Source organism: Tachyglossus aculeatus, unplaced genomic scaffold (genome assembly GCF_015852505.1).
Source record: "Tachyglossus aculeatus isolate mTacAcu1 unplaced genomic scaffold, mTacAcu1.pri scaffold_115_arrow_ctg1, whole genome shotgun sequence".
Lineage (NCBI taxonomy): Eukaryota > Metazoa > Chordata > Mammalia > Monotremata > Tachyglossidae > Tachyglossus > Tachyglossus aculeatus.
The window spans coordinates 409,813-434,699 of NW_024044847.1; the positions used below are offsets into that span (position 1 = coordinate 409,813).

Here is a 24,887-nt window from a genome sequence, read left to right on the forward strand (position 1 = left end):
ATTCTGGGTTAGATACAAGCTAATCAGGAATATTTAATCCCCATTTCTCAGAGGAGAAAACTTGACAGCCGGAGTCATGGTCATATTGGGAGAGATTGAAAGGCTCAAAATAAATTGTCTCCTACTGGAAAGGAGACAAGACATGAAGTCACGAAACCTGGCCTCTAATCTCAGTTCTGCTAGCTCTGTGTGACCGCGGGCAAGTAGCCTCGGTTTCCTCACCTGTAAATGGGGATAAAAGTGGATAAAAGCCCTGCTCTCTTTCTCTCCTCTGAGCCCAGTGTGGGACAGGATCTGTAACTGACCTTATATTTCTTACACTTTGTAAATGCTTACTATGTGCCAGGCACTGTTCTAAGCGCTGGGGTAGACAGAAGGTAATCAGTTTGGACAATACCCTTGTACTGCATTAGTCTCATTTTACAGATGAGGCAACTGAGGTGCAAAGAAATGAAGTGATTTGCCCAATGTAACAGAGCAGACAAGTGAAGGAACCAGGATTAGAACCCTAGTCCTTCTGACTCCCAGGCTGCTTGGCAAATAGTGATTGTTTAATAAATATCACAATTATTCTTACTATAAAGGAAATCTGGGGCCATATCTTTTCCAGACCTGATTATCTTCTATCTTCCCCAGTGCTCAGTACAGGTCTTAACATTTAGTAAGTGCTTAACAAATACCATAATTATCACATCATCATTAACATCAGTGGTATTTATTGAGCACTTTCTGTGGGCGCAGCACTGTACTAAGAGCCTGATAGAGTCAAATATAATAGAGAATAAGAAGAGGAGGAGGAGGAAGAAGAAGAAGAAGAAAGAAGAAGAAGAAGAAGAAGAAGAAGAAGAAGAAGAAGAAGAAGAAGAAGAAGAAGAAGAAAAAGAAGAAGGAGGAGGAGGAGGAGGAGGAGGAGGAGGAGGGGAAGAGGAGGAGGAGGAGAAGAAGTAGAAGAATAGAAGGGGAGGAGGAGGAGGAGGAGGAGGACCAGGAGGGGAGGAAGAGGAGGAGGAGGAGAAGAAGAAGAAGAAGAAGAAGAAGAAGAAGAAGAAGAAGAAGAAGAAGAAGAAGAAGAAGAAAAGAAAGAAGAGGAGGAACAAGAGGAGGAAGAAGAGGAAGAAGACTTAGTGGGTAGAGCCCGGGCTTGGAAGTCAGAGGACATGGGTTCTAATCCCGATTCCGGCACTTATCTTCTGTATGACCTAGGCAAGCCACTTCACTTTTCTGTGCCTCAGTTCCCTCATCTGTAAAATGAGGATTAAGACTGTGAGCCCCACCTAGGGCAAGCTGATTATCTTGTACCAACCCCATCTCTTGGAGCAGTGATTGGCACATAGTTAGCGCTTAGCAAACACCATTATTAGTAGTAGTACTAGTAGTAGTAGTACCAGTAATAGTAGTAATAAACTACTTCTATTGTTTCCTTAGTTTCTCTCATTACTCCCAAGTGAATATCGTCCAGAGCCGGTTTCTAGATCCAGGAACGACAGAGAAGGCCGAAGAAGCAGGCAACAGCTCTTCCTTTGACCTGGACCACCAGCTCTCCTCCCTTACCCCGGCATCCTTCCCCCCCCCCCCCCCATGCTCTGCCCTTCTCTATTATCTCTCCCTTTCACATTCGCCGCCGACTGTCCCTTTCCCCTTTCCCACCAGCTCTCCCGCTTACCTCCCTGCCACCTCCCCTGCTTCATTCCACGACCAGCTCTCCCTCTCCCCTTCACCGGCCCCCTCCCAGTCCCCCCCCCCGCCCCCCAGGTCTGATGAACCACAGTACCGTGTCCATGTTCATCATCCTGGGCCTGTCGAGCCGCCCGGAGATGCAGCCCCTCCTCTTCGCCGTCTTCCTATGTGTTTACCTCGTGGCCGTGCTGGGAAACGGTCTCATCGTGGCCGCGGTCTCTCTCAGTGCAGCCCTGTACACGCCTATGTACGTCCTGCCGCTGACCCTGGCCGTGGTGGACGTCGTGTGCACTTCCTCCATCGTCTGCAAGATGTTGCAGAACACGCTGGGCCGCCAGAAGACCATCAACTACGGCGGCTACATGGTCCAGCTCTTCTTCTTCACCTGGTCCGTGGGTGCCGAGATGGTTCTCTTCACCTCCATGGCCTACGACCACTACGTGGACATTTGCTTCTCTCTCTGCTACGCCGCCATCATGAGCCGGCGGACGTGCTCCGCGCTCTTCGACACTGTCCTCCTCATTGCCATCACCAATGCCTGGCTGGGTGCACACAGGTCTCATCCTCTGGCTGTCCTTCTGCGGGCCGGAAGCCATTGACAACTTCCTCTGAGAGATTTCCCCCCCCCCCTCCCCTGCTGGCCCTCTCCTGCAGCCCCTTTCGGGCTAACGAGGTGATGGTCTTCATGGTCGACATCACCCTGGCCATGGGGGACTTTCTGCTGACCTACCTCTCCTACAGCTTCATCGTGACGTCTATCTTCCGTATCCGGACGGCCAAGGGAAAGAGGAAGGCCTTCCCCACGTGCTCCTCTCACTTCTTCGTGGTCTCCCTCTACTACTCCCTCGTCATCTACACCAACATCCAGCCCTCCTGCTCCTACTCCTTCGACAGGGAAGAAGTGGCGGTCTACAGATTCTGCAACAGAGAGATCCAGGCTGGCGTCCGGAAGGTCCTCTCTTCCGTGAAGTGCCGATAATAATGATAATGATTATTATTACTATTATGGTACTCACTGAGAGCTTACTGGGTGCTGAGCGCTGTTCTAAATTCCGGGATAGATACAAGTTGATCAAGTTGGAAACGGTCCCTGTCCCACGTGGGGCTTATGGTCTTAATACCCATTTTACAGATAGAAAATTGAGGCCCAGAGAAGTCAGGTGACTTGGCCAGGGTCACACAGCGGATATGTGTCAGAGCTAGGATTGGAACACACATCCTTCTGACTCCCAGGTCTGGGCTCTATCCACTAAGCCTCACTGCTTCTCAGCTTCTCTCACCAATGAGGAGCGAGATCTTCTCCTCCACGGCCCCCTTCAGTAATAATGATGATAATAATGATGATGACAGTTTTTATGTGCTTGCTACGTGCCAGACACCGTACTAAGCACCGGGGTGGATACAAAGTCTCTGTTCCACTTGGTGCTCACAGTCTCAATCCCGCTTTTGCAAATGAGGTTACTGAGGCCCAGTGAATAATAATACTAAAAACTGTGGTGTTTGGTAAGCACTTCCTATGTGCTAGACACTGAACGAAGCGCTGGGATGGATACAAGCAAATCGGTTGGACTCAGTCCCTGTACCACATAGGGCTCACAACCTTAATCGGTATATTACAGGCGAGGTCACAGAGGCTCAGAGAAGTCAAGTGACTTGCCAAAGGTCGCACAACAGATGACTGGTGGAGCCGGGATTAGACCGTGAGCCTGTGCTCTATCCACTAGACCGCGCGGCTTCATGGAGGAGCATAAAGTACAATTAAACATTTTACCATCCTAATCCCTTATAGTCCCTGGAATAGAATGGAGCTACAAGCTGGCCATGATAATAATAATAATGATGCTATTTGTTAAGCTCTTACTAAGTGCCAAGCACTGTTCTAAGCGCTTGGGGAAGATACAAGGAAATCAGTTTGTCCTACGTGGGGCTCACAGTCTTAATCCCCATTTTACAGATGAGGGAACTGAGACACAGAGAAGTTAAGTGACTGGCCCAAAGTCACAGAGCTTATAGGTGGCAGAGCAGTAATTAAAACCTACAACTTCTGACCCTCAGGCCTTTGCTTTTTACACTAAGCAATGCTACGTCTCTAAAATGATTGTATTTGTTAAACGCTTACCATGTGCCATGCACTGTTTTAAGGGCTGGAATAGATGCAAGGTCATCAGGTTATCCAACGTGGGGCTCACAGTCTTAATCCCCATTTTACAGGTGAGGTAGCAGGCTGAGGCACAAAGAAATTTAGTGGCTTGCCCAAATTCACACAGCTGATAAGTGACAGAGCCCGTTTAGAACCCACTACCTCTGACCCCCCAAGCTCGGGCTCTTTCCTCTAAGCCGTGCTGCTTAACTCATCCATCTCACCGCAACAAGACTATCAGCCCATTGAGGACAGAAACTTTACCTTCCTCAGGTCATCTACCCCTTCATCAGCCACCCTTCTCGGGGTGCTAAAAAATCACTTCCTGTTCACTCAGCTGGAGGGCCTAAAGAGTGCAAGTGATAATTTCCATATCTTATAGCAAACGACAGGAAAATTTGCATATTTATACCCCATGTGAGAGCCTCATCACGTTTGCACCACATTCTCCTGTAGTCCTTTTGGAAATCGATATTTCCATACATGACTATTTTAGTCATCTCTCCCTCCTGTCTGCAAATTAATGAATTGCAGGATTCCTTTGTGGTAAATTACTTAATATGGGTCGAGAACTGTTCTAAGCGCTGGGGTGGATACAAGCTCATCAAGTTGGAAACAGTCGCTGTCCCACAATGTTAATAAATTTGGTATTTGTTAAGCACTTACTAAGTGCCAAGCACTATTCTAAGCGCAGGGGTAGATATAAGGTAACCGAGACCCACAGAAGCGAATCGACTTGGCCAAGGTCACTCGGAAGACAAATGGCAGAGCCGGGATTAGAACCTAGGTCTTCTGACTTCCAAGCCCGGGCTCTTTCCTCTAGCCCACACCGTTTCCCACTGCTCACTGCATATCTGCCATCCCCTTTAGAGTGGAAGCTCCTTGAAAGCAAGGATAAAGTTTTCTACCTCTATTCTGCTCTCCCAAATGCTCAGTATAGTGCTCTGTACCCAGTAGGTGTTCACTTAATACAACTAGAGTGTAAGGTCAGGGATCAGATCTTCTATCTCTGTTCTACTCTCCCAAGTGCACGGTTGAGTGCTCTGCACAGAGTAAGTGTTAATCCTATTAAGGTGTAAACTTCTTGAGGGTAAGGACCATTCATTCATTCATCCAATCATATTTAATGAGAGCTTACTGTGTGCAGAGCGCTGCACAGAGTGCTTGGAAGTACGGTTCAACAATAAAGACAATCCCTGCCCACACTGGACTTACTGTCTAGAAGATGGGAGACAGACATCAAAACGAGTAAACAGGCATCAATAATATCAATATGAATAAATAGAATTATAGATCTATACACATCAAAACAAGTAAAGAAGCATTAATGTAAATAAATAGAATTATAGATATATACATATGTACACAGGTGCCGTGGGCTAGGTAGGAGGGGTAGAGCCAAGGGAACGATGTGGGATGATGGGGAGGGGAGGGGAAGCTGAGGAAAAGGGAGGCCAGGTCTTCTACCTCTATTATACTTTTCCAAGTGCTGAGTACAGCCTAGCGGCAAGGGCACAGGCTTGGGAGTCAGAGGTCGTGGGTTCGAATCCCGACTCTTCCACTTGTCTGCTGTGTGACCTGAAAATCACTTTAATAATAATAATGATGGTATTTATTAATGGTGATGATGGCATTTGTTAAGCACTTACTATGTGCAAAGCACTGTTCTAAGCGCTAGGGAGGTTACAAGGTGATCACGTTGTCCTACGGAGGGCTCACAGTCTTCATCCACATTTCATAGATGAGGTAACTGAGACACAGAGAAGTTAAGTAACTTGCCCGAAGTCACACACCTGACAAGTGGCGGAGCTGGGACTTGAGCCCATGACCTCTGACTCCAAAGCCCGTGCTCTTTCCACTGAGCCACGCTGTTTCTCAGCGTGTCTCACCGTGATTGTTTCTCTTACTTCTCTGTGTCTCGGTTAACTCATCTGTAAAACACTGTTGATACCTGTCTACCTGTTTTGTTTTGTTGTCTGTCTCCTACTAAACTGTGAGCCCGTTGTTGGGTAGGGAATTGTCTCTGTTGCCGAATTGTACTTTCCGAGCACTTTGTACAATGCTCTGCACACAATGTTCAATAAATGTGATTGAATGCATGAACTGAGTGAATAAAATGGAGATTGAGCCTGTGAGCCACATGTGGGACAGAGGTTGTGTTCAGCCTGATTGCCTTGTATCTACCCCAGTGCTTAGAACAGTGCTTGGCACATAGTAAGCGCTAAGCAAATACCATAATTAGTAGTAGGAATAGTAGCACAATCCTCTGTATGTAGTAGATGCTCAATAAATGCCATTGATTCCTTGAACCTGGGTCTTGTTTCTGTTTATCATCATCATAAATTGCATTTATTGAGCGCTTACTGTGTGCAGAGCACTGTACAAAGCGCTTGGGAAGTACAAATTGGCAACATATAGAGACAGTCCCTACCCAACAGTGGGCTCACAGTCTAAAAGGGGGAGACAGAGAACAAAACCAAACATAGTAACAGAATAAAATAAATAGAATAAACAGAATAGAATAGATATGTACAAGTAAAATAAATAAACAAATAAATAGAGTAATAAATATGTACAAACATATATACATATATACAGGTGCTGTGCGGAAGGGAAGGAGGTAAGATGGGGGGGGGATGGAGAGGATGTTTACTCTCCCAAGTATTTAGTACAGTGCTTAGCACTCAAAAGGCACTCAGTAAACACTATTGGTTATGGATTGATTGATTGATTCATGGATTGACTGATCCCAAAACTTCCTGTCCACGAGACACAGGGTGTGGGTAAAGCATGCCGAGGCTACAGCACTGAGCTCATTGTAGTTTCGAAGTGAATATTACCTGCTCCAGTGAGAATAATAATTACGATATTTGCTAAGCACTTATTATGTACTGAGCGCTGTTCTAGTCCCTGGAAGCAGCGTGGCCTAATGAATAGAGTGCAGGCTTGGGAGTCAAAAGGACCTAGGTTCAAATCACGGCGCCACCCCTTGTCTGCTGTATGAATCTCTCTAGACTGTAAGCTCGTTGTGGGCGGGGAATATACCTGCCAACTCTATTATACTCTACTATCCCAAGAGCTTAGCACAGTGCACTGCACGCAGTAAGTGCTCAATAAGTATGATTTATTGAATGATTGGTATAGCCGAAGAGGCATATCAACGTGTACAAAAATGCCAGGGGAGGTTGTGATTGCCAAAGTGCTGAGGAAGCTGATTTTTATTAATTATAACTTAATAAATAAGTTTGTATTATTAATATCAGTTCATAATGAATGATCTCATAATAATAATAATAGTAGTGGTATTTGTTAAGCGCTTAGTCTGTGCCAATCACTTTACTAAACATTGAGAGAAATATAAGATCGTCAAGCTGGGCACAGTTCCTCTTTGACATGGGGCTCAAAGGCCAAGTAGAAGGGAGAATCTTTCAATCAATCAATTAATCATATGTATTGATGTATATATAACAGAGTTATATATAACAATATAACAGAGTTGTTAGACATATTCCCTGCCCACAATGAGCTCACAGTCTAGAGGGGAGAATCTGTATTGAACTCCCATTTTACAGATGAGGAAAATGAGGTCCTGAACAGTGAAGTGACTTGCCTAACGTCACGCAGCAGATGGAGCTGGGATTGGAACCCAGAGCCCTGCACTAAACGTTTTGCTTCCTGCTGAACTTCACCAAGCAGTTAATATAGTGCATTGCCCACAATGCACTTAATATCTTTAATACTACAGAAGAAAACTGGACTCAGTGAATTCAATTTCAAAGCCTTCCTTACAAAAAAATCCCATCTCCTCCAGGAAGACTTCTCAGATTAATTCCCAACCTTTCCTTCCAACACGTCTTTGCACTTTTACACTTTTTTCCTTTCCTCACCGCATATACCTGTGTAATTTTTATAATGCTGTTATTTATGGACGCAGCGCTGTGCTATAAGTGCTGAGATTGATACAAGATAAACTGATTGATCACAGTCCCTGTACTAATATTGTAAGAGGGAGGAAAAAAGGGTATTTTCTCCCCATTTTACCAATGAGGAAACAGAGGCACAGGGAAGTTAGGGGGCTTTCCAAAAGCCACACAGCCAAAAATAGCAGTGCCTGTTCTCGAACCTATATCTCATGTCTTTCAGTCCTGGACTAGGCTAGGATTTGTAAAATCATATTTGGCAGTATCACAAAGGATAATCAGTCGGTCAAACAATCAATCAATGGAATTTATTGAATGTTTACTATATGCAGAGCACTGGACTAAATAATTGGGATAGTACATCATAACAGAGTTGGTGGTCACTGTTAAGCACTTACTATGTACCAGACACTGTACTAAGGACTGAGGTACATAGAGGCTAAAATGGTTGGATCCGGTCTTAATCCCCATTTTACAGATGAGGGGACTAAGACACAGAGATGTGACTTGCCCAAGATCACACAATTGACAAGAGGAGGGGGTGGAATTAGAACCCAGGTCCTTCTGAGTCTCAGGCCCGGGCTCTAGCCACTAGGCCACGCAGCTTCTCATGCTCCTTCAGTACCTCTCCGTCGGGGGTGTGAGGTGGGAGGGATCCCCTCTAGGAGAAAAAAAAATCTCCTTCTGGCCCGGGAGGGCTGACAGGTTCCAATCTGGAAATTTGGAGGGGCAGGTGGGAAGCAGGCCCGAGAAGGAATCAGGATAAAGTCCAGCATTCTTTTGCATCAGCTGTTCATTTTCCCTCGCCTCTCCTTTCTCACATCGTGAGAACCGGGCCTCCGTCTGACTTGATTTTCCTCTAGGGAGCGGGGCTATACTTTTCTGGCAGCTGCCGTCTCCTTTTTTCATTTCCCTCAGACCCGAGCAGCCTCCGCCGAATGCTCCGTCTAGCTGGTAGGCCTCTGAGAAGACCTCGTTAGGAAGTCCACCCTCTTGCATCTTATTAATAACTTTCTGAAGCGCTCCACGCGTTGCACTTTTAACGATTCCACGAGAGACTCCGTGCAATGGGCAATGCTTGGCTGCTAATTTCCAACGAGCTTGCTTTAGCCTGGGAGAGCCAGGTTTCAGAGCAACAGATATGCTTCCGGTGGCTCTTGGGCTGCTGGGATGGAGGGAGGGAGGAAGGGTCCCCGGAAGGGCCGAGGCGGGGGCGCGGGATACTGTCACCCTCTCCCCCTGTCTCCGCTGTGTCCTACGAGTGACCCCAGGCGTGGTCCCAGTAGAGAGGAGGCCGAGGACGGAGTCGGCTGGGGAAATCATCCAGCTTCATTCCTGATTGGAGCAAAGTCCACCCACCTCTCAGTTCCCAGACAAAACCTCTTCAGACAGTTTTCCTCGGCTAACTAGTTGGATTCTTGCCTAGGCCTCGAGGCTTCCTTAAAATGTGAAGGACGAGGTTATTGAAAACACACACATGCACACATATACATACATTTACATTTTTATCCATATGTGCACAGCCCCATAGTAACACACACACACACACAAACATGCTCACAAACATTCATGTTTGTGGTGTACATATATGCATATGTATGTTTGCAGCCACACATATGTGCAAGTAATAATGGTAATAATGATGATGATGGTATCTATTAAGCACTTACTACGTGCCAGGCACTGTTCTTAGAGCTGGGGTAGATACCAGGTAATCGGATTGTCCCACCTGGGGCTCACAGTCTTAATCCCCATTTTACAGATGAGGGAATTGAGGCACAGAGAAGCAAAGTGGCTTGTACACACATCCACATGCACACATCTGTATACATTATACACATTATATATAATATATACATGATGTTTATATATCTATAATTCTTTTTATTTATACTGATGCTATTGATGCCTGTTTACTTGTTTTGATGTCTGTCTCCCTCTTTCTAGACTGTGAGCCTGTTGTTGGGTAGTGATTGTCGTAACTTAATGGAAAGAGCCCGGGCTTGGGAGTCAGAGGTCGTGGGCTCTAATTCCGACTCTGTCACTTGTCTACTGTGTGACCTTGAGCAAGTCACTTAACTTCTCTGTGCCTCAGCTGCCTCATCTGTAATATGGGGATGAAGATTGTGAGCCTCAAGTATAACAACCTGATTACCTTGTATCTACTCCAATGCTTAGAATAGTGCTTGGCACATAGTAAGCGCTTAACAAATACCAAAATAATAGTAATAATAATAATAATAATATTTATTATTATTATTATTATTATTATTATTATCTCTGTTGCTGAATTGAACTCTCCCAAGTACAGTGCTCTCCACAAGGTAAGTGCTCAATAAATGCTATTGAAAAAATATAATTGAATGAAATATGATTGAATGAATTTGTGCTTTTGTTTATATGCACAGATTTAGTACACTGCTCTGCACACAATAAGTGCTCAATAAATGCGATTGAATGAATGAATGAATATATAAGCATATATATTCATATGTGCAAACATACACCCACACGTATTTGGGCATACATTTTTGTATATATGTACCTATATATGCAAGCACATTCCCAAATCGTGTGACTACACTCCCACATATACATGAACACATTTGCAGTCGTTTAAGCGCATACATATGCGGGAAAATCATCCATGGCTTAGTGGAATGAGCCCGGGCTTGGGAGTCAGAGGTCGTGTGTTCTAATCGCAGCCTGCCACTTGTCAGCTGTTTGACTTTCGGCAAGTCACTTACTTTCTCCGTGCCTCAGTTTCCTCATCTGTAAAATAGAGATGAAGACCGTGAGCCCCACGTGGGACAACCTGACTATCTTGTATCTACTCCAGCACTTAGAACAGTGGTTGTCCCACGTGGAGCTCACAGTCTTCATCCACATTTTCCAGGTGAGGCAACTGAGGCACAGAGAAGCAAAGTGGCTAGTATTTCATTCTCACACATAATCATAATACCATTATTAGCAGTATTAGTATTAGTATTAATATCATCATCAGCATCAACACTGTGGCATTCGTTAAGTGCTTACTCTTTGCCAAGCACTATACTAAGCACTCTGGTGTACACATGCTAAACAGGTCAGAAACAGTCCCTGCCCCAAAGGGGGCTCAGTTCGAAGTAAAAGGGGCAACATGATTTGAATCTCTATCTCATAGAAAAAGAAACTGAAGCACAGAAAAATGAAGGGACGAGCCCAAGGTCACACCGCAGGCAAGTGGAAGAGATGAGAGTAGAATCCGGGTCTCCTGACTTCCAGACCCGTGCTCTATCCACTTGACCACACTGTTTCTCTAAACTTGTCTATATATTTATGTATATCGATCAATCAAGCAAGCAAGCAAGCAGTCATATTTACTAAACATTGACCTTGCAGAGCACTGTACCAAGCACCTGGAAGAGTACAATGAGCTTACAGACAACAGGGAGAGACAGACATTCAAATAAATCATAGATTCAGTGTCCCTTTAATCCTTTATTCTGGGTCCACCAGCTGTCAGCCCCTTTTGGTCTGTTTCACTGATTAGAGTACTTGTTAAAGTGCTTACTTTGTGCCAAGCACTATACTAAAAACTGGGGTAGACACAAGATGATCAAGTCCCACATGGGACTCACAGTCCAAGTAGGAGGGAGAACAGGTGTTTTACACCTATATTGCAGATGAAGGAACAGAGACACAGGGAGTTCATTTAATTCATTCAGTCGTATTTATTGAGAGCTTATAGTATGCAGAACACTGCACTAAGTGCTTGGGAGAGTACGATGTAATAATAGACAGACACGTTCTTTGCCCACAACGAGCTTACAGTGTAGAGCTACAGTCTAAAACTACAATCTAGAGACGTGAAGTGACTTGGCCAAGGTCACACAGCAAGTAGGTGGCGGAGGCATGATCAGAACCCACTGCGAGCTCATTGTGGGTGGGGAAACAGTCTGCTTATTGTTATATTGTACTTTCCCAAGTTCTTACTACAGTACCTTGCATACAGTGCTCTGCACATAGTACACAGTAAGCACTCAAGAAATACAATAGAATAGATGAAGGAATTACAGGAAGTGCTCAATAAATAAAATTGACTGAATGATGCATGAATGAAGTCCACTGACGCCCAGCTCCGTTAAATTTCCGCTAAACCACTCTGCTTCCGAGGAGTATAAACTCCCCGTGGACAGGGAATGAGTCTCCTGTTGCGTTTTACCAAGGGCTCAGTCCAGTGCACCGGATCCCGGGGGAGTCCAGTTCATAGAACACCTATGGGTGCCTAAGAGATCCCAGCGGGTCTAACTTCTGCCTCAGCACCTTCCGGAGGGCCCCCTTGACCTCCTCGCCCCTCAGGCTGTCGAGGACACCATAAAGCATGCCCTTGAGCCCATCACTCCCGCGAGAGTGACCGGAAGACGGCTGGATGTAGGCGAAGATGGTGGGGCCGTAGAAGAGGCCGACGGCCAGCAGGCAGGAGGTGCAGGTGGATCAGGCCCGGCGCTTCCGCTCGGCCGAGCGGCTCTTCAAGATGGCGGCTACGACGAGGACGTAGGAGCCTAAAGTGATGGAGAAGGCGCCGATCCCGCCCACCGCCAGAGCGGGACAGGGATGCCTCAGTAGTACTGGTCCATCCGGTTGGAGAGGCAGGTCAGCGTGAAGGTGAAAGACACGTGCAGGGGGGAGTTGAGGAAGCGGGCTGGCCAGGCCCCTGCTGCCGGCGTGACGCCCACCCTCCCGTCTATGTGAACATCATAGTGGAGAGGGCAGAGGACGGCCAAGCGACGGTCAGAGGCCGTGACCGCCAGGAGCAAGACGTCCATCCTCTCCGAGGCCACCAGGAAATAGAGCTGAAGGGCACACGCGGCCAACAAGATCACCGGACTCCCGTGGCGAGGCCCCGGAGTATCTTAGGCACCGCGGCCATGGGGCGGGAGACGTCCAGCAATGGCAGATTGGCGAGGAAGAAGTACATGGGCGTGTGGAGACGGCGGTCGGCGCGGAGGGCGAGGAGGAGGGCACCATTGGCCAGGAGCATGGCCTAGTAGACGGCGTCAAAGGCCGCAAATCTCACCTCCGGCCGGTCCGACAGTCCCTTCAAGAGGAAACCAGTCACACCGGTCCCGTTGTCCTCTGCCAACCACAGGCTGTTAACTCGATTCATTCATTCATTCAATCGCATTTATTGAGCACTTACTGTGTGCACTTACTCGATCCGACCGTGGGCAGGAAGGACCTGGGTCTAATCCCGCTCGTCTTCTGGGTGATCGCGGGCGACCAGCTTCGCTTCTCCCATCCTCGTGTCTCTCCCCACTTCAAAGCATACTTCACGGCGCTGCCCGGATTGTGTTTGTCCAGAAACGCTCTGGGCATGTTACTCCACTCCTCAAAAATCTCCAGTGGCTACCAGTCAATCTGCGCATCAGGCAGAAACTCCTCACCCTCGGGTTCAAGGCTCTACATCACCTCGCCCCCTCCTATTTCACCTCCCTTCTCTCCTTCTACAGTCCAGCCCGCACCCTCCGCTCCTCTGCCGCTAATCTCCTCACCGTGCCTAGTTCTCGCCTGTCCCGCCGTCGACCCCCGGCCCACATCACCCCCCTGGCCTGGAATGCCCTCCCTCCCCGCATGCGTCAAGCTAACTCTCTTCCTCCCTTCAAGGCCCTACTGAGAGCTCACCTCCTCCAGGAGGCCTTCCCAGACTGAGCCCCTTCCTTCCTCTCCCCCTCCTCCCCCCTCCATCCTCCCCGCCTTACCTCCTTCCCTTGCCCACAGCACCTGTATATGTGTATGTATGTTTGTACATATTTATTATTCTATTTATTTATTTATTTTACTTGTAAATATCTATTATATTCATTTTATTTTGTTAATATGTTTGGATTTGTTCTCTGTCTCCCCCTTCTAGACTGTGAGCCCACTGTTGGGTAGGGACTGTCTCTGTATGTTGCCAACTTGTACTTCCCAAGCGCTTAGTACAGTGCTCTGCACACAGTAAGCGCTCAATAAATACGATTGATTGATTTGATTTCGGTTTCCTCATCTGTAAAATGGGGATTGAGACTGATTGCAGTCTTATTATCTTGAACCTACCCTAGAGCTTAGTACACAGCGTCACTCAGTGGAAAGAGCCCAGGATTGGGAATCAGAGGTCATGGGCTCATATCCCAGCTCCGCCAATTGTCAGCTGTGTGACTTTGGACAAGTCACTTAACTTCTCTGTGCCTGTTACCTCATCTGTAGAATTAGGATTAAGACTGTGAGCCCCCTGTGGGACAATCTGATCACCTTATAACCTCCCCAGAGCTTAGAACAGTGCTTTGCCCATAGTAAGCGCTTGAAAGATGCCATTATTATTACTATTATTACAGTGCCCGGCACATGGTAAGAACTTAACAACCACCGTAAAGAAAAAAAAGTCCGTAGATGGGAACAGGTCTGGGATTGGAAGTCAGAGGACCTGGGTTCATTCATTCATTCAATCATAGTTACTGAGCACTTCCTGTGTGCAGAGTACTGTACTAAGCGCTTGGAAAGTACAATTCAGCAACAGATAGAGACAATCCCTACCCAACAGCGGGCTCACAGTCCCGGCTCTACCACTTGCCCGCTGAGTGACCTCAGGCAAGTCACTTCACTTTTCTGGGCCTCAGCTTCCTCATCTATCAAATGGGATTTCGTACCCGTTCTTCCTTTTCCTAAGGCTGTGTGTCCCATGTAGCATCAGGTGATATTGTATCTACCCCAGTGCTTAGCACAGTGAGTGGCCCATAGTAAGTGCTTAACAAAACTTGTTTTGTTTTCTGTCTCCACCCTTCTAGACTGTAAACTCGGTGTGGGTAGGGATTGTCTCCCTTTATTGCTGAACTCTACTTTCCAAGCATTTAGTACAGTGCTCTGCACACAGTAAGCGCTCAATAAATACGATTGAACGAATGAATAAATGAATAGTAATAACTAGCAACTACCCATTCGCTAAAGCGCTTCTTATATGCCAGACACTGTACTAACCACTAACGTACATGAAAGGTTATCAGGTTGGACACCTTCCCTGTCCTATATGGAGCATACCGTCTTAACTTCCACTACACAGATGAGGTAACTGAGGCACAGAGAAGTGAAGTGACTCATCAAGGTCACACAGCAGACAAGTCGTATTGGAGTCCAGATCCTTCTGACTCCCAGGCCTGTGTTCGTTCCACCAGGCACTTAATACAAGGCTTAACATACAATAAGGGCTTAACAAATACCGCAATCGTGATTTTATCCAAATCTGTCCTGCTTTCTTTCTTAGCTCATTTCCTTCTTAATTGGCCTTCGGAAGCTGGTCCACCTCTCCTCACAGTCCCAAATAAAGTTATTAATTTACTCTGACCTTCTCCAAGATAGTCGTACTTATCAAGCACGTATTCTGTGCAGAGCATTGTACTAAGCATTTGAGAGAGTACAATACAATAAAGTTGGTAGACACATTCCCTACCTGTACTGTGAGCTTACAGTCTAGTGGGGGCGACAGACATTTAACAGCGTGGCTTAGTCCAGGTTTAGGAGTCAGAGGATGTGGGTTCTAATCCCGGCTCCTCCACCTGTCTGCTGTGTGACCTTGGGAAAACCACTTAACACCTCTGAGCCTCAGTTATTTCATTTCTAAAATGGGGATAAAGACCGTGAGCCCCAGGTGGGACAACCTGCTTACCTTGTACCTACTCCAGGGCTTAGAGCTTGGCACATAGTAAGCGCTTAGCACATATCATAATTATTATTATTATAAATGAATGATGGATATTCGTTGATTCATTATATTGCATTTATTGAGCGCTTACTGTGAAAAGCTCTGTAATAAGCATTTGGAAGAGTACAATATAACAATAAATAAACACATTCCCTGCCCGAAACGAAATGAACGTAAGTGCTGTCGGGATGGAAGTGGGGTGAATAAAGGGAGCAAATCCAAGTGCAAGGGCGACGCAGAAGAGAGTGGGAGAAGAGGAAATGAGGACCTAGTCAGGGAAGGTCTCTTGGAGGATTGAAGGAGGGGAGAAAAAACCCCGTTCTTCATTTTTCCCTCACAAAGGTTCATTTCTTTTTTATATATGGGGTAGTTTTTAAGGGCTTATTAGGCTCCAGGCACTGTATACTTAGCACTGGGGTAGGCACAAGCTAATCAGGGTGGACACAGTCCATGTCCCACGTGGGGCTCTCCGTCTTAATACCCGTTTTGCAGATGAGGAACTGAGGCAAAGAGAAGTGAAGTGACTCATCGAAGGTCGCACAGCAGATCAGTGGCAGGGGCAGGATTAGAACTCAGGTCCTCTGACTCGCAGGCCCAGGCTCTTTCCACTAGACCACGTTGCTTCGATTGATTGATTGATAAATTCATTTTTCCTATAAGCTGTCTTCACCCAGTACCTCTCGGTTCTCATTCTTTCCTTATCCCAAGATCACCTACCAACTGTATCTCGCTCTCGTCTTTCTTCCCTCCGAATTCTCACTCTTGCAGGTCTCCTGGCCCAGAATTTTCTTCCCCTTAAAGTAGTCTAGACCACAGTCCTCCCAATCTTCAAACTCCTCCTAAAATCCCACCTGTTCCAGGGAGCCTTCTCCAAGTAATTTATAATCATCCTGATTGGATCGAAACGATAGCCATTCTTAGCATATGTAACCTTACGTCCATCCTCAGCATTTACATAGATATGTAAATTCAACGGTACATTCAATCAATCAATCAGTGGTATACATTGAGCACTTACTGTGTGCAGAGCGCTATACTTAGCACTCAAGAGAGGACAATCTTCGGCCTGACACATTGGTAATCTGACATACTCACCTGTTTCTTCTGTTCTATTCTTCTATTGCACTCTGCTCAGTATTTAGGGAAGCAGTATGCCTAATGGGTAGAGCACTGGCCTGGGAATCAGAAGGACCTTGGTTCAAACTCCAGCTCTACCACTTGTCTGCTGTGTGACCTAGAGAAAGTCATTTCACTTCTCTGTGCCTTGGTTACCACATTTGTAAAATGGGGATTGAAACTGTGAACCCTATGTGGGACAGGGGCTGCGTCCAACCCAATACGTTTGCTCTACCCCAGCACTTAGTATAGTTCTTGGCATACAATAAACACTTAACAAATATCATTATTATTATTATTATTATTATTAATAATAGTAATAATAATAAAGGCAGCAGAAAGGAATGATGCCGACCTGGAATTTGTCTCTAGAGCAGAAGTGGTGATTGTTCTGTATTTCTGAAGGTCACGAGAAGCAGCCTGGCTCAGTGACAAGAACACGGGCTTGGGAGTCAGGGGTCATGGGTTCTAATCCCAACTCTGCCACCTATAAGCTGTGTGACTTTGGGCAAGTCACTTAACTTCTCTGGGTCTCAAAGTTACCTCAACTGTAAAATGAGGATTAAGAGTGTGAGCCCCACGTGGAACAACTTGATTACCTTGTAACTACCCCTTCACTTAGAACAGTGCTTGGCACATAGCACTTAACTATTATTATTATTATTATTATTATTATTATTATTATTATTGCAGTTGTTATTATCTCATCCCACCATTTCTCTCTCCCGTTATACCTACTTCCCCCTGCGCGGAGCTTCAGAAAAAGAACAACAAGAATCCTAAGGGGAATTTTGCATTTGGTTCTGGAAATTTTAGCACGAGCACGTTTCCCCCCATGTCCGGGAGCGTGCTTGCTAATTCTGCGGTACTGCACACTCTCAACAGCTGAGTACGGTGCTGTGTACATGGGAAGCACTCAATAAATGTTATTGATTGATTAATTGATGTCTCACCTCCTCCAGGAAATCTTCCCAAAATCCCTTACCAACTTCTAAGTCGACCTCACAGCCTCCTTTGATGCTTATGTGTTCATTCCTATCTTTGGCACTGATGGGCATATGTATACTGAGTCAATTATTTATTCAGCTGTTTCTCAATTAATTTACCAGAACCCAAAGCAATATTTTTTAAAATGGTACTTGTTAAGTGCTTACTATTTGCCAGGCACTCTACTAAGCCCAGGATTAGGTACAAGCTAATCAACTGGACAAAATCCGTGTTCCACAAGGGGCTCACAGTCTTAATTGCCATTTTACAGTTGGGGGAACTAAAGCCCAGAGAAGTGAGGTGACTTGTTTGAGGTCATACAACAGACAAGTTGTGGAACTGGGATTAGAACACAGGTCCTTCTGCCTCTCAGGGCCACGTTCCATCCACTAGGACATGCCGCTTCTCAGTATCGATCAATCAACAGTCGTATTTATTGAGCAGTACCTGTGTGCCGAGCATTATACTAAGGGTTTGGGAGAGTACCATAAATCGATGTAATAGAGTAGGTAGACACGTTCCCTGCCTGCAACGAGCTAACAGTCTAGAAGGAGGAAACAGATATTTATATAAATAAATAAATTATGGATATGTGCATAAATGCTTTGGGACTGAGGGAGGAAGTGAATAGAGGGAGCAAATTTTAGAGCAAAGATAAAGTCATTGGCCAATTCTAGCAATTGTGAACTTCTTTACACTTGTACATCTGCTTATTAGGTTACTTATTTTAACCACTTCGTTGTAAATATTTCATTGTTTGTCTCCCTCACCAAAGTGTAAGTTCCCTTCTTTTTTCTGTTCTTCCCAAGCACCTAGGACAGTGTTTCGCACCAAGTGGGCACTCAATAAATAATACCAGTATTTGAACTGCTTCCTACAGCATCTTTGTTCTTTCTCTTGCTCCGATTATTTGTAAAGCTTTTTAAATTATTCTATTTAAGGTCCTACCGCTACCTTGTAGTAGGGGCTTTATTATTAATATGGTATTTGTAAAAAAGTTACTGTGCCAGGCATTGTTCTACACGAAGGGTTTGATAGAAGGTAATCAGGGTGGACACAGTCCCTGTCCCACACAGGGCTCCCAGTCTTAATTCCCATTTTACAGATGAGGAAACTGAAGCACAGAGAAGTTAAGTGACTTTCCCAAGGTCACACGGCAGACAAGTGGTGGAGTGGGCTTTACTAGACTGTCAGCTCACTGTGGACAAGGAATGTGCCTGCTAATTCTGTGTACTGATTATATTGTAAACTCCTCCTACTAAAGATAGGCAGGATTAGCGGGGGTGAATAAAGGGAGCAAATTCCAGGGCAGATTTAAAGTCACTAACCAATTCTAACATTTCTGAACATATTTACACTTGTACATCTGTAACCCAGGTCCTCTGACTCCCGATCCCTTGCTCTTTGTTTAAAAAAATGATCCAAAACACAGCTTCGTTCGCAGTCTGCTGGGGAAAATTCAACACTTCTCGCGAAACATGTCGCCGGTCAACATCTTGTTTCTCTTCAGGTCATGATCCAGGCCCCCGGGGAAGGAGAGGGAAAAAGAAGCCAACAGCGAGATCACTTAAGTCAGACTCCGGCTTCGAGCCGCTAACCTCGTCACTCTGCCTCGTTCTCACCTGTCCCACCGTCGACCCCAGGCCCATGTCCTACCTCTGGCCTGACACACCCTCCCTCCTCACGTCTGCCAAACTAGCACACTTCACGCCTTCAAAGCCCTACTGAGAGCTCACCTCCTCCAGGAGGCCTTCCAGGATTGAGCCCCCCTTTTCCTCTGCTTCTTTTCCCCTCCCAAGCGCCCCGACAGCCTCCCTCTGCTCTACCTCCTTCCTGGCCGCACAGCACTTGTGTATATTTGTACATATTCATTATTCTATTGATTTTATTAATGATGTGAATATATCTATAATTTCATTTTCCTATTATAATGCTATTGATGCCTGTCTACTTGTTTTGATTGTTGTCTGCCTCCCCCTTCTTAACTGTGAAGCCCATTGTTGGGTAGGGAGTGTCTATCTTTTGCCGAATTGTACTTTCCAAGCTCTTAGCACAGTGCTCTGCACACAGTAAGTACTCAATAAATATGATTGAATTAATGAATGAATTTAATGAACTAAGTTTATTTTGAGATGATACCAGTTCAGAGTAATGAGGAGAAAGTTCCATACTCAGGAGACAAGATCTGCGGCGTAATGGCCTCCTCTGTGCACTTTCTGATTGATCAGGTCAGAGGCATCAGTAGCCAAAAATTGCAATTGGTCCCCCGAACCCGGCGATAATATCTGCTCTGAGTGGTGATGGGGTAGCCGTGGCAACCTCACCAGGCACCTCGGGGGAGGACCAGAGTCAGCCCAAAAGGAGGAGCTGAGCAAGAGAAAGCAATGAGGCCTAGTGGCTAGAGATAGCGTGGGCCTGGGAGTCGCAAGGATCTAGGTTCTAATCCCGGCTCCACCCTTTGTCTACTGTGTGACCTTGGGCAATTCACCTCACTTCTCTGGGTCTCAGATCCGTCTCCCAGGTGGCGGGTGGTGGGAAAGTTGATCTGCGGTGTACAGGGAGAGGCGGGGTAGCGTCCTGACTCTATGTGACCTGGCTGAAGGATCAATAGGGCTCACAGTTTTAACCCTGATTTTACAGGTGAGGGAACATAGGCACAGAGAAATTAAGTGGCTTGCCCAAGGTCACAAAGAAGATACATGGCATGGGAGGGATTAAAACCCATGTATTCTGACTGCCAAGTCCGGGCTCTTGCCTCTAAACCAGTAAGCACGTTGAGGGTAGGGAAGTGTCTGTTATATTGTCCTCTCCCAAGTGATTAGTACAGTGCTCTGTACATAGAAAGCGCTCAATAAATGTGATTGATTAACTCAGAAGACCTGGATTCTAATCCCTGTTGTGTCATGTCGCTGCTGTGTGACATTGGGGCAGTCCTTTTACTTCTATGTACCTCAGTTCCTCCATTTGCAAAATAGGGATTCAATAACTGTTCTCCCTCCTACTTAGATTATGACCCTCATGTGGGTCCTGATTATCTTGTATCTGCCCCAGCGCTTACAACAGTGCTTTGCATATGATAAGCGCTTAACAAATATCATGCATTTTTTCCAGTCCGAATTCAATTCAACTCAATCGAATTTATTGTGCACTTCCTGTGTGCAAAGCAATGTACTAAGCACTTGGGAGAGGACAATATAAAAACAGACACCTTCCTGCCCACAATGAGCTCACAGTGTAGAGGGGGAGGTATGAAGAGGCCAGAGGCAGGACCACCAGGCCTTTGATTTCTACACTATAATAATAATGATGATGACATTTGTTAAACGCTTACTATGTGCAAAGCATTGTTCTAAGCGCTGGGGGGATACAAGGTGATCAGGTTGTCCCATGTGGGGCTCACAGTCTTAATCCCCATTTTACAGATGAGGTGACAGAGGCTCAGCGAAGTTCAGATAGATTCATACTTGCCCAAGGTCACACAGCAGACGTGGCAGAGTAAAGTCAGGATTAGTACCCATGACCTCTGACTCCCAAACCCGTGCTCTTTCGATTGAGCCACGCTGCTTCTCTAAGCCAGACTTGTTCTCTAAGCTCTTTCAGACTAATTTTGCAAGATCTTACATGCTTACTTAATATAGAGAGCTTTGAATTAAACTCTAAGTAGTGCTCGGCACACAGTAAGCGCTCGATAAATACGACTGAGTGAATGAATTATACACCACGAATTATTCATATTAAAGTCTGTCTGTCTCCCCCTCGAGACTGAAAACTTGCGGTGGAGCAGGAAACAAGACTGTAGGCTGTGTTACTTTGCAATCTCCCAAGCATTTAGAACAGTGCCGTGTACACAGTAAAACGCTCAATAAATGAGCAGGTGCCCTAGTGGCTAGAACACAGGCCTGGGAATGAGAAGGACCTTGGTTCTAATTCCAGGTCCACCATTTACCTCTTTGGTGACCTTGGGCTAGTCACTTCATTTCTCTCTGGCTCACTTACCTCATTTGTAAAATAATAATAATCTTGACAATTGTTTAGTACTTACAGTGTAGCAGACACTATATCCACCCCAACGCTTAGTTCTGTGCCTGAAACATAGTAAGCGCTTAGCAAATGCCATTATTATTATTACTATTATGATAGTAATAATAATAATTATTATTATATTATTATAAGCGCTGGGGTGGATACAAGTAAATACAGTTGGACACAGTCTCTGTCTCACGTGGGACTCATAGTTCTGAGACTATTGTCCTATTGTCCTCTCCCAAGCGCTTAGCACAGTACTCGGGAGACATTAAACAAATATGATTGATAGACACATGGCAGATTTTGGACATGAGTGTTTTACTGCTGAAAGGACGGCTGAATAACGGCGGCTCAAGTCTACCCCTAGAGGGTAATCCTGTTGTGGGCAGGGAATGTGGCTGTTTATTGCCATATTGGACTCTACCAAGCGCTTAGTACAGTGCTCTGAATACGGTAAGGGCTTATTAAATAGGATTGAATGAATGAATGAAAGGTTGAATGAAAGAATAACCCACCTTCCAGTGTTCATGAAGAGGAAAGTCGTTTGATGTTTAAGATTTTCCTGGCAGACACTGGAGTCATGGCAGCAGATGGGTACTAGGACGGCCACGAAGACCAGCAGCAGCAGGAGGAGGAAGAACAGGAGGAGGAAAGTCTTCCAGAGCTGAAGCCGGAGGAGGATGGAGGATCCTGAGGGCGGAAGCCCAGCCCGGGAGCAGAAAACGACTCCGGTCCTGAGAGCTTCCACCAGCGCTTCCAATGGTTCTGGTACCGAGAGGCGTCGGGTCCCCGCCAGGCCCTGGGGCATCGGCGGGAGCTGGGCCTCCTGTGGCTGAGACCGGACCGGTGCACCAAGGAACAGTTCTTTGCCGTCCTGCCCGTCGACACCGGGGCATGGATGCAGATTCAGCGCCCCGTGACCTGGGAGGAGGCCGTGGAAATGGTGATGGAGCTGGAGCGGAAGATGGAAAGGCCGGGACTACAGGTGAGCGGGGAGATAAGTGTATCAGCCTCCTCTCCGATCTCCCATCCTCCTGTCTCTCCCCACTTCAATCCATATTTCACACCGCTTCCCGGATTGTCTTTGTCCAGAAACGCTCTGGGCATGTTACTCCCCTGCTTAAAAATCTCCAGTGGCTACCAATCAACCTACACATCAGGAAGAAACTCCTCACCCTCCGCTTCAAGGCTCTCCATTACCTCGCCCCCTCCTACCTCACCTCCCTTCTCTCCTTCTACAGCCCAGACCGCACCCTCCGCTCTTCTGCCGCTAATCTCCTCACCGTGCCTCGTTCTCGCCTGTTCTGCCGTCGACCCCCGGCCCACGTCACCCCCCTGGTCTGGAATGCCTTCCCTCCCCACATCTGTCAAGCTATCTCTCTTCCTCCCTTCAAGGCCCTACTAAGAGCTCACCTCCTCCAGGAGGCCTTCCCAGACTGAGCCCCCTCCTTTCTCTTCCCTCCTCCCCCTTTCCATCCCCCCACCTTACCTCCTTCCTTTCCCCAGATCACCTGTATATATGTATATATGTTTGTACGTATTTACTACTCTATTTATTTATTTATTTTACTTGTTCATGTTTATTCTATTTATTTTATTCTGTTAATATGTTTTGCTTTGTTCTCTGTCTCCCCCTTCTAGACTGTGAGCCCACTGTTGGGTAGGGACCGTCCCTATATGTTGCCAACCTGTACTTCCCAAGCGCTTAGTACAGTGCTCTGCACACAGTAAGTGCTCAATAAATACGATTGAATGAATGAATGACGATGGGGAAGAAGCGTCGTGGAGGTGGGAGGGAAAGTTCTGGAAAGCGAGGCAGCAGCTGAATGGGGCTATGTTTCTGGGAATTCCCGGGGCCACAGAATCCTCCCCATGGAGGGGCTGGTCAGGGGTCGGGCCAGGGAGAGCCGGTGGGCGTGGGAATCCTGAGTCGGAGAGGCCGGGCCAGGCTCAGGGAGATAGGACAAACATTGTACCTTCTCGATTGTGAACTTGTTGTGGGCAGGTAATGTGTCTACCAACAATGCACTCTCCCAAGCACTTAGTACAGTGCTCTGAACACATTAAGCATTCAATAAATACAATTTTGTTTTAACGGTCTTTGTTAAGCACTTACTATGTGCCAGGCACTGTATTAAATGCAGGGGTGGATCCAAGCTAATCAGGTTGGACACATTCCCTGTCCACAGGGGGCTCACAGTCTTAACCCCCATTTTACAGATGAGAGGACTGAGGCCCAGGGATGTGAAGCGACTTGTCCAGGATCACATAGCAGACAAGTGGTGGGGCCAGGATGAGAACCCAGGTTCTTCTGGCTCCCAGGCCCGGGCCCTGTCCATTAGGTCACACCGCCTTAAGGACTGGCTCTTTCCCTTCTTCCCAACTGTACACCCTCCCCGCCTAGGCAGTTTCCTGGATTCCCAGTCTCCACAGTAATTCCTTCCCCCTTCACCCTAGTAGGTGTGGACCCTCAGGGGACTAGGAATCTAATCCGGCTCTGCCACTATCCTGCTGTGTGACCTCGGGCCAGTCACTTGACTTGTCTGGGCCTCACTTGCCTCTTCTGTAAAATGGGGATTCCATACGTGTCCTCCCTGCTTTTGGACTGTGAACCCCAGGTGGGACAGAGACTTTCTTTTCTGATTATCTTGTATCTGCAGTTAATGCAAAATACAGCATCGTGACGTGACATAGGCTCAACCTGAGCCTGAGAGTCAGAAGGACCTAGGTTTTAATTCCAACTTTGCCACTTGCCTGGTGTGTGGCCTTGAGCAAGTCACTTCATTTCTCTGTGCCTCACTTCCCTCATCTGTAAAATGAGGATCAAGAATGTAAGCCCCACGTGACGCAAAGAACTGTGTCCAACTCGATCACCTATATCTACTCTAGCGCTCAATACAGTGCCTGGCAGATAGTAAGCTCTTAATTGATACCACTATTATTATTATTATTCACTTCTTTGTGCTTCAATTACCCCCATCTATGAAATTGGGGTTAAGACTGAGTTCCATGTAGGACAGGGATCAATTGCCTCTATCTACCCCAGTGCTTAGTACAGGCCTGCCAAGTATTAAGCACTTAACAAATGCCTTTAAAAAAGGTAGTGAACGAATACCAGAACTATTACAATTATTATCATTATTATCAGTCATTGATTCAATCATATCTACTGAGCACTTACCGTGTGCTTTGCACATAGTACTAATGATGTACTATCATCATTATTATGTGCAGGTCCCGGCCTGGACGCTGAAGCAGAAAGTCTTCTAGGAGGAGACGGCCTGCCTGAGAGCAGCACAAGAGC

General features: G+C 46.3%; 1 pseudogene; it reads left to right on the forward strand.

Annotated features, from left to right (window-relative positions):
• The first annotated feature begins 1,757 nt into the window (after window positions 1–1,757).
• On the forward strand, window positions 1,758–12,285 carry LOC119922626 (annotated as a pseudogene).
• The last annotated feature ends 12,602 nt before the right edge of the window (window positions 12,286–24,887 follow it).